Consider the following 13,161-nt stretch of genomic DNA (forward strand, 5'->3'; position numbering starts at 1 on the left):
GTGGGGCACTCTTGTTTCTGATAATGAATTAAAACTTAACTTTTAATATTGTTGCTTATGTCCGCCTTATATTAAGCAACAATATTAAAAGTTAAGTTTTAATTCATTATCAGAAACAAGAGTGCCCCACAAAAAGAGTCCACTTTCCCCTCTCCCCCATTTTACAGTATACATTCCCCAGTGTGTGCTCTCACCACCCAGCTAAGTCCAGAGGACCAGGGAAAGGGGCCGCGACCTGCTCGTCGGGTGCAGCTAAGTCCAAAGCTCCTTGCGGGGCTCCCTGGTAAAACCACCGGCAAGTTAGACTCCGTACCCCTGTTCCTGGTCTCCACCTGAACAATAAATATTTCAACGTATTCACTCTAGGTATCCATGCAACATTGCATGTGCTCAAACCACTTGGTGAACCAGTTGTACCAGTCCAAAGCAGGATTCAGTGGCGTAACTATAAATGTTGCTCCCCCCAGCCAAAAAGTTTGTGGCACCCCCCCCCCCCCCCCCCAAGCTCCTCTCAAGCGTGTTTCCTCGGTGTATGACTTGATGAGGTTGATTTGCATCCAGCCATCACCAGCAGAGGTCACTTCTGACTCCCAGACCAGCTACCTCTTACTGGCTCCCAGGCCAGCCTTCCACCATTGGCTCCAAGGCCAACTACTTGCTACTGTGATAAGTCAGTGAATAACACCATTTGTGTCCTGATAGTCGACAACCATTACATGCTCCTAAGCCGTCAACACCTTTCTCCAGCTCCCAGGCCATTGACAAGCATCTCTGGCTCCCAGGCCAGAGATGCTTTATGCTTTATTTTTTGAACAGTTATAAAACAGTTGAAAAACATTGAACAACATCAAACAAGGTAAATACAATACTTATTCCACACTTTCACAATCAATCTCCTCTTTACCTGGTCACCAACAGACAAACCATCACATCATGCTCACCACAATGCTACTTCTCATTTCATTACATGGCATACTTACCAAACTTCAACCATCCTATAATCTCCCTGACACTCACCACTCTGTACACATTGCCTCTTCTATTATTCACTCCCCTTCTAAACACTCATGAGCTCTTTAATTACTTCTCTATTTGTACTTTCACATCCACTTCCCATCACCAATACAAAAAACTGCAAACATCCACCTATCTCTATCTCTCCTTTCTAATCTTATTAGCTGGTGACATATCACCAAACCCAGGCCCCAACCACCTGACCCACCCAGATTTAATGGCTTCTAAGCCAAGAAATTCAGCTAACCTCATAAATATCACATGCCTCCCACCACACACCAAACAACTTACATGTACCCTATTGAATGCACGCTCTGTTTGCAATAAATTAACATCCATCCATGACCTCTTCATCTCCCACAACTTCAATCTGATGGCAATTACAGAAACCTGGCTCACACAATCCGACACGGTCTCGCCTGCAGCACTGTCACATGGTGGTTTCCACTTCACTCACACCTCTAGGCCTGGTAACTGTAAAGGAGGTGGAGTTGGTATATTACTGTCACAAGACTTCACATACTCAGTTCTCCCACCAGTTCCTTCACTCACATTTACATCATTTGAAGTACACTCCATTAGGGTTTTTTCCCCTTTCTCTCTGCGTGTTGCTGCTATCTATCGCCCACCTGGGCTTCCCAAATCTAAATTTCTGGAAGATTTCTCTGCCTGGCTCCCCCATTTCTTATCCTCTGACATCTCCACTATCATCCTGGGTGACTTCAACATTGCTGTCCACCATCTCTGCATGCCTCCAAACTCCTCTCTCTAACCTCCTCTCTTGGCTTCTCCCAGTGGTCCGACGCCGCTACTCATGAGGAAGGCCACTGCCTTGACCTCGTTTTCACCAGGCTGTGCTCAGTCTCTGATTTTACTAACACTCCCTTCCCTCTCTCTGATCACAATCTCATTACTCTCTCACTCTCCTCCATTACCTCAAGCTCACTGACACAGAAATCATGCAAGCCTACTCTAACCCGCAGAAATACTAATGCTATTAATTTTCCACAACTTTCCACCTCCCTGCAACAACAGCTCTCACTAATTTCTACATTTACCTCTCCTGACTCTGCTGTTTCCCACCTCTACCAGACTCTTGAAACAGCCCTTGATGAAGTGGCTCCAGCTACCCATTATACCCCACGTAGGCTTAGATGCCAACCGTGGCACTCCAACAAGACAACTACGAAATCAGTCACGTAAAGTTGAACGCCAATGGCGTAAATCTCGTAATATTACTGATTTCCTCACATATAAGACTAGCTACCACTCCTACTGCAATGCTTTGGACACGGCCAAACAAACATACTACCAATCTCTCATCTCTTCTCATGCCACCAACCCTAGGCGACTTTTTAACACATTTAAGTCTCTTCTGTACCCTCCCCCTCCTCCCCCACCGGCTACCATCAGTGCACAAGAACTTGCCTCCTACTTTAAGGACAAGATTGATAACATCCGAGATGAAATGGTATGCTCCACAATCTCTAACCCTCTTTCTGCTACACCTGAACCCTCTGGCCAGAGGCGTACCTAAATATTCGTAGGCCCCATAGCAAAGGTTTGTAAGGGCCCCCCATTTAGCAACTGATGGTGATAAATGTATGTAAAACACTATTACTTACACAGCAAAGATGGGCCCCCTTCAGCTCTGGGCCCCATAGCAGCTGCACCCCTTACACCTATGGTAGTTACGCCCTTGCCTCTGGCACTTTCTCTTCGTTTGAGCCCACAAATGAAAAGGAAGTATCCGCACTCTTCTTATCCTCCTACTCTACTACCTCTCCTCTTGATCCTATACCTGCACAAGTCATTAAAAATCTATCTCCTGTGCTTATTCCAACCTTAACTAAAATCTGCAATCTCTCTCTTGCTACTGGTACTTTTCCGTCTCTGCTCAAACATGCAGCGATTACTCCCATTCTGAAAAAACACAATTCTGACCCTAACTCTCTCTCTAACTATCGTCCTATCTCTCAGCTCCCATGCCTCTCCAAGCTACTCGAGAGACTTGTCTACTCTCGCCTAACAAACTTTCTTAACTCCAACACCCTATTAGACCCGCTTCAGTCAGGCTTTCGCTCTCAACACTCCACTGAGACAGCACTGACTAAAGTGGTGAATGATCTGGTAACAGCTAAGTCTAAAGGCCATTACTCACTGCTTATTCTTCTAGATCTTTCTGCTGCGTTTGACACTGTGGATCACACTCTTCTTTTACAAACACTACACTCCCTAGGTCTTAATGATACAGCCCTTTCCTGGTTCACATCTTACCTATCTGATCGCTCTTTCACTGTTCGCTTCTCTGACTCTACTTCCTCTTCACTACCTCTGTCAGTCGGAGTTCCGCAAGGCTCAGTCTTAGGTCCTCTGCTTTTCTCAATCTATACCTCCTCGCTTGGCAAACTAATCAGCTCCTTCGGATTTCAGTATCACTTATATGCGGATGATACTCAAATCTATCTATCAACCCCAGAGTTGTCACCAGTGGTTTTGGGCCGAGTCTCTGAATGTCTCTCTGCCATCTCACTTTGGATGTCTTCTCGCCAACTCAAACTCAATATTTCCAAAACTGAATTACTTATATTCCCGCCAACTAAGAACAGTTACCATCCTGATATCTCCATCACTGTTGACAACTCGACAATCTACCCTACCCCACAAGCTCGTTGCTTAGGGGTCACCCTCGACTCTGACCTGTCCTTTGTTCCCCACATTCAATCTGTCTCCAAATCATGTTACATGCATCTAAAAAAACATATCCAAAATACGACCGTATCTCACACAAGACACTACTAAATCTCTTATCCATGCACTCATTATATCCCGCATTGATTATTGCAATAGTCTCCTAACTGGACTTCCCAAGAACAGACTCTCACCACTGCAATCCATTTTAAATGCTGCTGCTAGGCTGATCTTCCTTGCAAGACGCTCATCGTCTGCTGATCCGCTCTGCCAGTCCCTCCATTGGTTGCCTGTATATTACCGTATTCAATATAAAACACTTCTACTTGCATATAAAGCTATTAAACATACTGCACCAGCATATATCTCTGCACTTATCACACAATATCTCCCATCTCGACCACTCCGCTCTGCACAAGATTTGCGTCTCTCATCTGAGCGTATCACTAGCTCCCATTCACTATTACAGGACTTTCATCGGGCTGCTCCCATCCTATGGAATGCCCTTCCATGCACAATTAGACTCTCCGCTAGCCTCCAAACTTTCAAGCGTTCCCTGAAAACTCACCTCTTCAGGCAAGCCTATCATATTTAAGTTCTACACGCATAACCCTCTGAGGCACTTATGTATTATATAGCTACCCTTCTGGACTTGTAACTTGGTGGGACTGCTATGCTATTACTGATGCCTGTCCTTGTGTTTCCCTCCTATATACCTAATAGATTGTAAGCTTGCAGCAGGGTCCTCTAACCACCAAGTCTGTCTGTTACCCAGTTTGTTTTATCACTGTCTACTATTGTAAAGCGCAACGGAATCTGCTGCGCTATATAAGAAACTGCAAATAAATAAATAAATAAATAATGAGGTCACACGCATTATGGAGAAGCTGAAGCAGAGAGACCAGTAGACACTGCTTCTTCCCTTGGCTCCGACGCATACCAGGCGGCCCAGCCTATACACAGTAGCTAATAGCTGGCTCTGTGTTCAGTCAATTGAATCAGTGGGGGATTTGTCGTTTTTGCACTTGATTTGTGGGACAATAAAGAAGTGACAGGAAGCCAGGTCTGAACTGTTCTATAAATGACTAAGCTCTTGGATGCATTCCTGGGCCAGAAAATCCACCACTTTTCTGAACTTGTAGGCAGGTACATTGCTCTGATGAAAAAGGCGAACGCAAGAGCTTGGACTGCGTCTAGAAATGGCTTCCAACACTTGTAGCAGGCATAAGTTGGCAATCCAGTCCTCAGTGACCATGTCAAAGCATAAAAATCTTGTTCAGATTAAGTTTTTGTGGAGTATCAAGCAGATGGACCCCAATGAAATGCCTGTCTCCTTCTCAAACTGGGCCACTGTTACCCTGGTATGCCCCTCTACCAGATTTCGATGGCCGTTTCTCCGACAACGGAATTTCGATTGTCAGGAGCTTGACAGGGGCCAAGTGCATTCAAGTCCCTTGCAAACCCTTGTGGTATCCGGCTGTTTTCTCGGAGTGTCAAAAAAACCGCCTGCTTGCCCAAGAGTTTTACGGAAGTGTGGGGTAGATTTATTATAGCGGCGCTAATTAGCGAGGCCAAGCAGGAGGGGAGAGCGACAAGATGTATTAACATCTTGCCCGCCGAAGTGAAGGAGCGCTTACTCCCCCCTCCGGCGATGCCTCCTCCAGCTGACAGCGCATCAGTTAACACTGACGTGCTGTCTGCTTCTCCCCGAGACACGCTGTCTGCTTCTCCGCGAGATCCCCAGCGCAGCTCAGAGCCAGCAGCAGGGACAGTGCTGTCCCTGCTGTGGGCATAGGGCATTGCTGCCTGCAGCTGTTGCAGTTGATAGCTGCAGGCGGTGGAATGGTCAGCGATGCTGACTATCCATAAATGAGGCAAGCGCGCAGTACGAAATATCGTAGCTGCGCTATGCCTCCTGCCCTGCACTGCCACGCCGCATAGCAGGTGTCCAGGGAAGCGCTATCCCCTGCCTTAACGCACGGATATAGCGCATATTCCCCTGATCAACACATCATAAATCTACCCCTGCGTGTGATGTCAGCGCCAGCCTTGATCATAGAGTTGTAGAAGGGTCAGACTTACTTATGTTTGCACAGACTGGAGAAATCAATCAATGGATGTGACAGGAGAGCGGATAGCGATATTTTTGCCATTTACTTGTAGATTTACAAGCGGTGGGTTTTCTTTCTGTCAGTGCGCCGGCTAACTACTCGCTGTCATCTGTAGATTTGCAGATGAACAATCAGATTTGAATCAGACCCTTAGTGCTTGAGCATATGATCCTTTTGTACATTGCCAAGATTATGTATGTTATCGCTCATAGCATCGGGGTAGAAGCTTTCTGAAATGATTGTATATTTACTTTTCTGAGCCACTTTTAATGCAACTAGATAGAGACATAAAGGATATTTACACTAAGGACAATACATAGGAGTATACATAAAGAAACTGGTTTAACCCAGACAGTTGTTAAATTGTCAAACTACTTTTTTCATTTTAGCTGCTGTACATGAGAAGATTACACTTACACATATGTTAATGCAGTGGCGTAAGTTCATCCTAATTGCCCAGAGTCAAGATAAATATTTGTGCCACCCCTCACACACACATAGACACACACACAGCGTCTTATATAAATATATGCATGCATGTGTGTATGTAGTATGTTATGTACAGTATATTATGTTTAAAATAAAGAAATTGTGACATCTATGGTCCTGCTAGGAGGGGAAGTCAGCTGCTGAAGCGATATCGATGGTGTTGAATTAACTGATTCAAACTTGCAGTAGAGGAGAAGTGCCCCCTTGAGAGCAAAAGCCCAGCTGCATTTAACTCCATTGCCTCTCAGAATTATGCCTCTGCGTCTGTGTAAGGGTTGCCTACTTTTAAAGTCTCCTCTCCGGGGGAGAAGCCCGAAGAGTAGACTGTCAGCAGCACTTCGGGGGGCGGGGCTTGATGTAGATGTCATTAAGCCCCCCCCCAGTACTGCAAATCCCGCAATCTGTGGGGCTTCGAGGAGGGGTTGGGGCTAAACGACAATTTTCATCTTTAGCCCCACCCCTTCACCCGAAATGAATGCTGCCTCGGGGAAGTTGCGAGGGGTGCCAGTATCCAGGAGGGTTGCCCACCTTTCCAGGGGGATCGGAGGGGGACACAATTTTCGGGAGCCTCCCCGCCATTACGGCAACCCTGTTCTGTGTCTATATGTAGTACATTGCTCTGCAAATTGCTGACAGACCACCTAACGGGGTGTATCAATGTTCCGCAAATAGCAGATGATTTATTTCATGAAAACAAGTTCCTGTTTATATTAAAATCAATAAATCTTTGACGAAATCAAGAATTGTCAAAAGATTTTTTTTTTATACCCCTTTCACACCAGAAATGCAGAGACAAACCCGGGAATTACATTCCCGGGACAAGCAGGGACATTCCCGGGTTGGGACCCATTCACACATGCTTTTGAAGCAGGGACAACCCGGGTTGGCACCTTTCATACTGAACCCGGGATGACCCTGCATTTCTATGAGAATAGCATTGAAAATGGCCTTTTTTAGGCTCACATTAGATTATTGATTATTAATAATTAAGACACACAACATTTGTAGTGTTTCAGCCTTTGTTTACTTGTACAAATTAAAAGGCATATGAAAGCATCTTCCCCTCTAATGATTAATTGCTCTCTCACCTCCTCATTTGTCCAAGACATGGCACACATTGCAGGCTTTCAGGGGTTAAAATGAACTTCTGGGGTCTGTGGTGCCACAGAACATTCACACTGTCTCCCTGCACACTGTATGCTGTCTCTGGGTGTGTCTGTGAGTGTGCACCACAACAGGAAGTTGCCCTGCTAGCAAATCAGCACTAGCAGAGGCAACACAGGAAGCAGGGACATGTCCCTGCACCTTTCACACCAGCCAGTAACCCTGGAAGGACCCGGGAGCAACCCTGCTACCTAGCAGGGTTGAATTGCCAGCAAATTAACCCGGGAATTTGTCCCTGGAACCTTTCACACCAGAGCTAGTCCCGGGTTATTCCCGGACTCAACCGGGAATTTAGGCTGGTGTGAAAGGGGTATTAGTCACAGGACAATTCAATAATTGCTTTCGACATCGTTGCAAAAAAAATGTCGCCATGAAAATCTGCTATCGCTATGGCCCCTACATAAGTAGCGATACTGGGGCATTTTCTAAGCGATCTAGACAAATTAAGTCAGATCACTTAGAAAATGAACATGTAGGTTGTTGGCTATATAGCCAAAATCGAGCTGCATGTTCAGCCGACGGGGGTTGTTAACAATGCCTTTCTGAGTGATATCTTTTAAAAAGTCGTCTTGTGTTTATGGGGCTTAAGTTGCTGTCTATAATATGGCCACATGGGGGCTCTGTAATACCAACCGACAAAAAGAGTTAGGAGTCATTTATTATGGAACATGTGTCGGGGTTGAATTATTTAACGTGAATCAAAGAGGAAGCCAGACTATGGAATTTGTTTTGTAATCATATGAGCCTTTGTTGACCTACAGCTCTCATTAATGAACACTGAAGTGTGAGCCGTAATGAAGGACTGTTAACGTTTAGCAATTCTCTTTTGAATTATTCAAATGAGAATGATAGGTTTGAATACAGGATTTAGCATGATAGAATACTGCAAGCCTGTATGTATGTATAAAGATGTATTATTATTCTGTTATTACTATTATTAGTAAAGGCATTCAGCTAATTTGTGAACTATTCTTATACAACAATAACACAGTCATTTTCAGCATCAGCAGAGTCATACATCAATGCAATGATCCCATTATTGCCTCTGTGTTTTATGCAGATCATATACATAGGAATAAGCAGGGCTGCCACTAGTAATGTTGGGGCCGGGACTGACCTTCAGTCCCTGGACCCCCAGCGGCACCCCTCCCTCCCAGCGGCACCCCTCCCTCCCCCCCCCCCCCAGCAGCACACACAACCCCACACACACACACACACACGTGCCGGCACCCTGCCTCCCCCCAAATTACTATTACTTACCAGCAGCGGCGCGGCATCTCTCTCCAGCAGCGGTGTGCGGCATCTCCCTCCTACACGGACGGTCGGGAGTGCACAGTGCAGCCTGCAGAGTGCCGCGCCCCTCTGTATCCTAGGTGGGGATGCATTGTGTGGGTGCGGGGGATGGGGGGGTGGTGCCGTGCCACTGTGGGCAGCTGCCCAGGCCCCTCCAGAGGCCAGGGCCCGGGACAGCTGTACCCACGGCACCCCCCTATCGGCGGCCCTGGGAATAAGGCAGAGGTTGCAAGTCATAACTGCTCGTTAGCCCATAACAACAGAATATGCTTATTTTGCTGGAATACAGCCTCCTTTCTGAGCTGTCAAAAACCATGTGCAATCTGCCTGCTTTTAATTAGACACGTAATCTGAATCATGGAAATGTGTCAGCAACTGAAGGAATGAGTAGGCAACTCTTCTCCTTAACCCTTTGAATGCAAACATCTCTGTGGGAGATTTTTGAAATATCTGCTAGAAATGCCAGCGTCCCTCACATTTGTTATATAAATTCAAATAAAAATGTGTAAAAAATAAACATTATATTTCTTATAAAAGGTAAACGTACTTGTTTCCTAGCACGGCCACCCCAATTTCCATCGGGGTGGTCGTGTCGGAAAAATTGCGTCGATCGCATTGCATGCGATTTGGTCGCATGTGATGCGATCGACGCGACCGACCCGATTTTTTAATTGAATCAAATGTGAATAGGGTCCCTGGGACCCGATTTTACATTGGATTCAATGTAAAATATTCCCTAGACCCCCAAATTTAACCCCGTGAACCCCACCCCACAATAGACGCCAACCCGAAGCGTGGCGAGCGGCGGCGGTGCGCGTCCTCCAACCTTTTCATTCCCCTACTATCCACGTCGGCGTGGAGTTGAGAATATATAGTGTGGCGAAGCGCGGCGAGCGTAGCGAGCCCAGCGAGGGGACGCGTATAACTTCACAGGTATACGCGTCCCCTCGCAGGGCTCGCTGCGCTCGCCACGCTTCGGGCTCGCTGCGCTCGCCACACTATATATTCTCAATTCCACGCCGACGTGGATAGTAGGGGAATGAAAAGGTCGGAGGACGCACACCGCCGCCCCTCGCGGGCTCGCTGCGCTCGCCACGCTTCGGGTTGGCGTCTATCGTGGGGTGACGACGGGGCCATATATAATGTGAAATGGGTCATATTGGCCCATTTCACATTTTTTCCTATGTGAGATGGACTTAATCAAGGCCATCTCATCTTGTGCCATTATAATGGCACAAGACCGACGTGATGCTCCCGATTTCAATGTTAAAAATATTTTAACATTGAAGCCTATGGCAAAATCGGGGGCATCGCGTCGGTCGCGTCGGGACCAATGTTAATGGTCCCGACCGACGCGATGCCCCCGATTTTGTCTTTGCCGGCAAAATGGACCTGATTTCAAAGGAAATCGGGTCCATCGCGGGGATCGTGTACCTTAACTTAAAGGTACACGATCCCAAAGATTGTGGCCGTGCTAGGAAACAAGTACCAAGGTAAACATTACAGGCCATTGTTATGAATACAAATGTTTGCTTGACAATTTTCACACCTATTTGGACTAATACACTTGGCACTCAAAGGGTTAAACGGAACTAACTGCAGGTCATTTCCTGCAACTGTTTAACTGAACTTGGCACCGAAAAGAAAGCAAGGGGTGAATTGTATTGACTGATTATATCATAGGAGTGTTCTAGACTTCTACAGTATTTCAAAATGTGCCTCAGTTTACGTTGCATAAAATTAACCAAGTGCCCACCGGAGGGCTCCACAAAGCTACAGAGAAACCCTCAGGCTTCCAGACGGCTAGTTTTAGGGATCATTCCAAAGTAACTATTGGCTTAATACGGCATGAAAACTGCATTACAGAAAGAGGGCCTCATTTGGATTTGGAAGTAAAGAAAAAAAGAAAGTAATACAGTAAAGTAATAAGCTCCATCTGCAGTTTATACATGCCTACTCTCCCACAAGTTGCAGGAGTCTCAAGATTTGTTGGCCAGTCTCCTGCACTCATGGAAGAGTGACCAGATCTCCTGCACCCTGTCCGCTTCCTATTTATTTATTTATTAAGTTATTAATATAGCGCACACGTATTCCGCAGTGTTCATTCAGATCAGCACCTGCCTCATTGGAGCTTACTATATATATATATATATATATATATATATATATATATATACACCACATGTATACACACACATTCATTCTTGTTCAGGGTTAATTTTGTGAGAACCAAATAACTTACCAATATATTTTTGGATTGTGGGAAGAAACCAGAGAACCCAGAAGAAACCCAATCAAGAATGGAGAATACATAAAAACTCCACGCAGTTAGGGCCCTAGTGGGAAATTAACACATGACCTCAGTGCTCTGAGGCGGTGATGCTAACCATGACACCATCCATGCTGCCCACCTTCCTAATGGAGCTAGCACGAATAGTATATCATATAGGAATTTGTGGTGCCATATAAAGGGGGAGCTAAATTATGCAAGCCCCCCCACAATGGCACTCAGCATCACCTCTTCGTATACAATAGCCTGCGTGTTTTCCGTTGCTATTCCAGTAATTGAGCCTTTACATTTAAAGCGGCAATCATTTAAAAGAAAAAGCCTACCTACTTTGGTCTTTTAAATCATTGTCTCTTAAAATTTCCAACGAACAACCAGACTCTGCTGGAAGCAAATTTGAAATAAACTAAAGTAACTGTGGACTTTAGACATTTGTCTCGTCAGACCACACAAAAATATCTGAAGTTTATTGTCGTAAAATGTGCTATTCCCCCCCCCCCCCCCCCCCCCCCAAAAAAAAGAACAAACATATATGGCTTGCACAAGAACTGTGACCTAACAAAATGCTAACCTTTGGCATATCGACAGACAAAAAACATTTTATATATATTGTGGCAGGGACAGCATCTTTACACATGAAAGTAATGTGGAAAATCCAGTCCAGGTTGTAGAACAGCAGCAGCAAGAAAACTGATGTGATCACGGTTGGGCTGATTAGCAGCACCTGTGGCTTCCTAATAAAAGTGTTTCCTGGGCAGAGGGTCATTGGTCTTGATGGTGGAATAGCTGCTCAAGTGATAGGCCGGGGTGTGGGCTACGGTAGGGACCACTGGAGCATTATGAAGAGTTTGAACTATTCTGTGATTACCTGTGTGCTGCTTGCTGTAATTATACTTACTGTGCCTGTGCTCTGTACCTGGTATGCTGTGACCTGCTCCAAAAATAAAGACCAAGACTTCATCTTGATCCAGTGTATGTGAGTCCATACATATACTAGTGACCCGGCCAGGCTTGGCACGGGAAGCACTAATTATCTATAGCCAGATTACTTCTGGTGGATGGATGGGGGGGGGTCATGTTACGAAGTTTTAGCAGATATGTATAGGTACAGTGCCGATGGTCAATCTGGTTCCGTTGCACAACTTTGGTGCGTTGGTAATAAGCATCACCGGTGATCCAACCTTCACTGTTGATATGTGCGGTGGCATTCCGGGTGGTTCCAATGAATTAAAAAATTCAAACGGGTAATTGACGGCTTGTTCTTCGTCCATTTCGATTTGTATTTGACTGTTTTGACGGGCAGTTTCAATTGAATTTGCTCATTGAGCTTGTTGACATCATCATTTTTTGGTGTCAAAATTGCACATTCGCACAGCCAATCCGGATTTTTGTAGTTGGTTGTTAGATTTGGGAATACATTGTCGACAATGGCTTGAATATTCAGTTGCATTTGACAAAAGTTCGGCGGGAACGAAATCTCATTAGTGGCGCGATCAATTAATTGCCAAACCCCCCCCCCCCACACACAAAAAATTTTGTTGATCCGATCGCTACCAAACTTCACAGGATCACCCGCTGGGCTAATCTGAAGATTGCCTGACAATTTCATCAAAATTGGTCTGGCCGTTTTGGAGTCCATAGGGAACATACACACATACACACATCGATTTATATACACACACACACACACATATATGTACGTGATCATGTAAAGTCATGTCTCATCCAGTCCTCTCCAACCTGTGGCTCTCCTGGGACAACCCCCTGACCTCTCAATGTGGACCTGATTAATTAGCAATACCCAGAGGAGGGCTCACTGTTGTTTTGTTTCCAATTTATCCCTGGGGTACAACTGTGATAAAACCACTACATTAAAGCAACACTTAAAGTTACATTTATCATTAGCAGCAGGAAGCGTTCCCCCTGCTGCAGAGAGATCACAATCCATTTTAATATGTATATTCCATTAGCTCTATTAACAAATACATTAGCACTATCAGGGTTCAAGAGTGCAACATTGATCAACAACCACAAAATCAGGACAAAAGCGCATTGTTCCTCCCTTTAAAGAACTACCATATAATGCATTAATACCGGTTTAGCTTTTAAACA

Source organism: Crinia signifera, chromosome 19 (assembly GCF_055691185.1).
Source record: "Crinia signifera chromosome 19, ASM5569118v1, whole genome shotgun sequence".
NCBI classification, from domain to species: domain Eukaryota; kingdom Metazoa; phylum Chordata; class Amphibia; order Anura; family Myobatrachidae; genus Crinia; species Crinia signifera.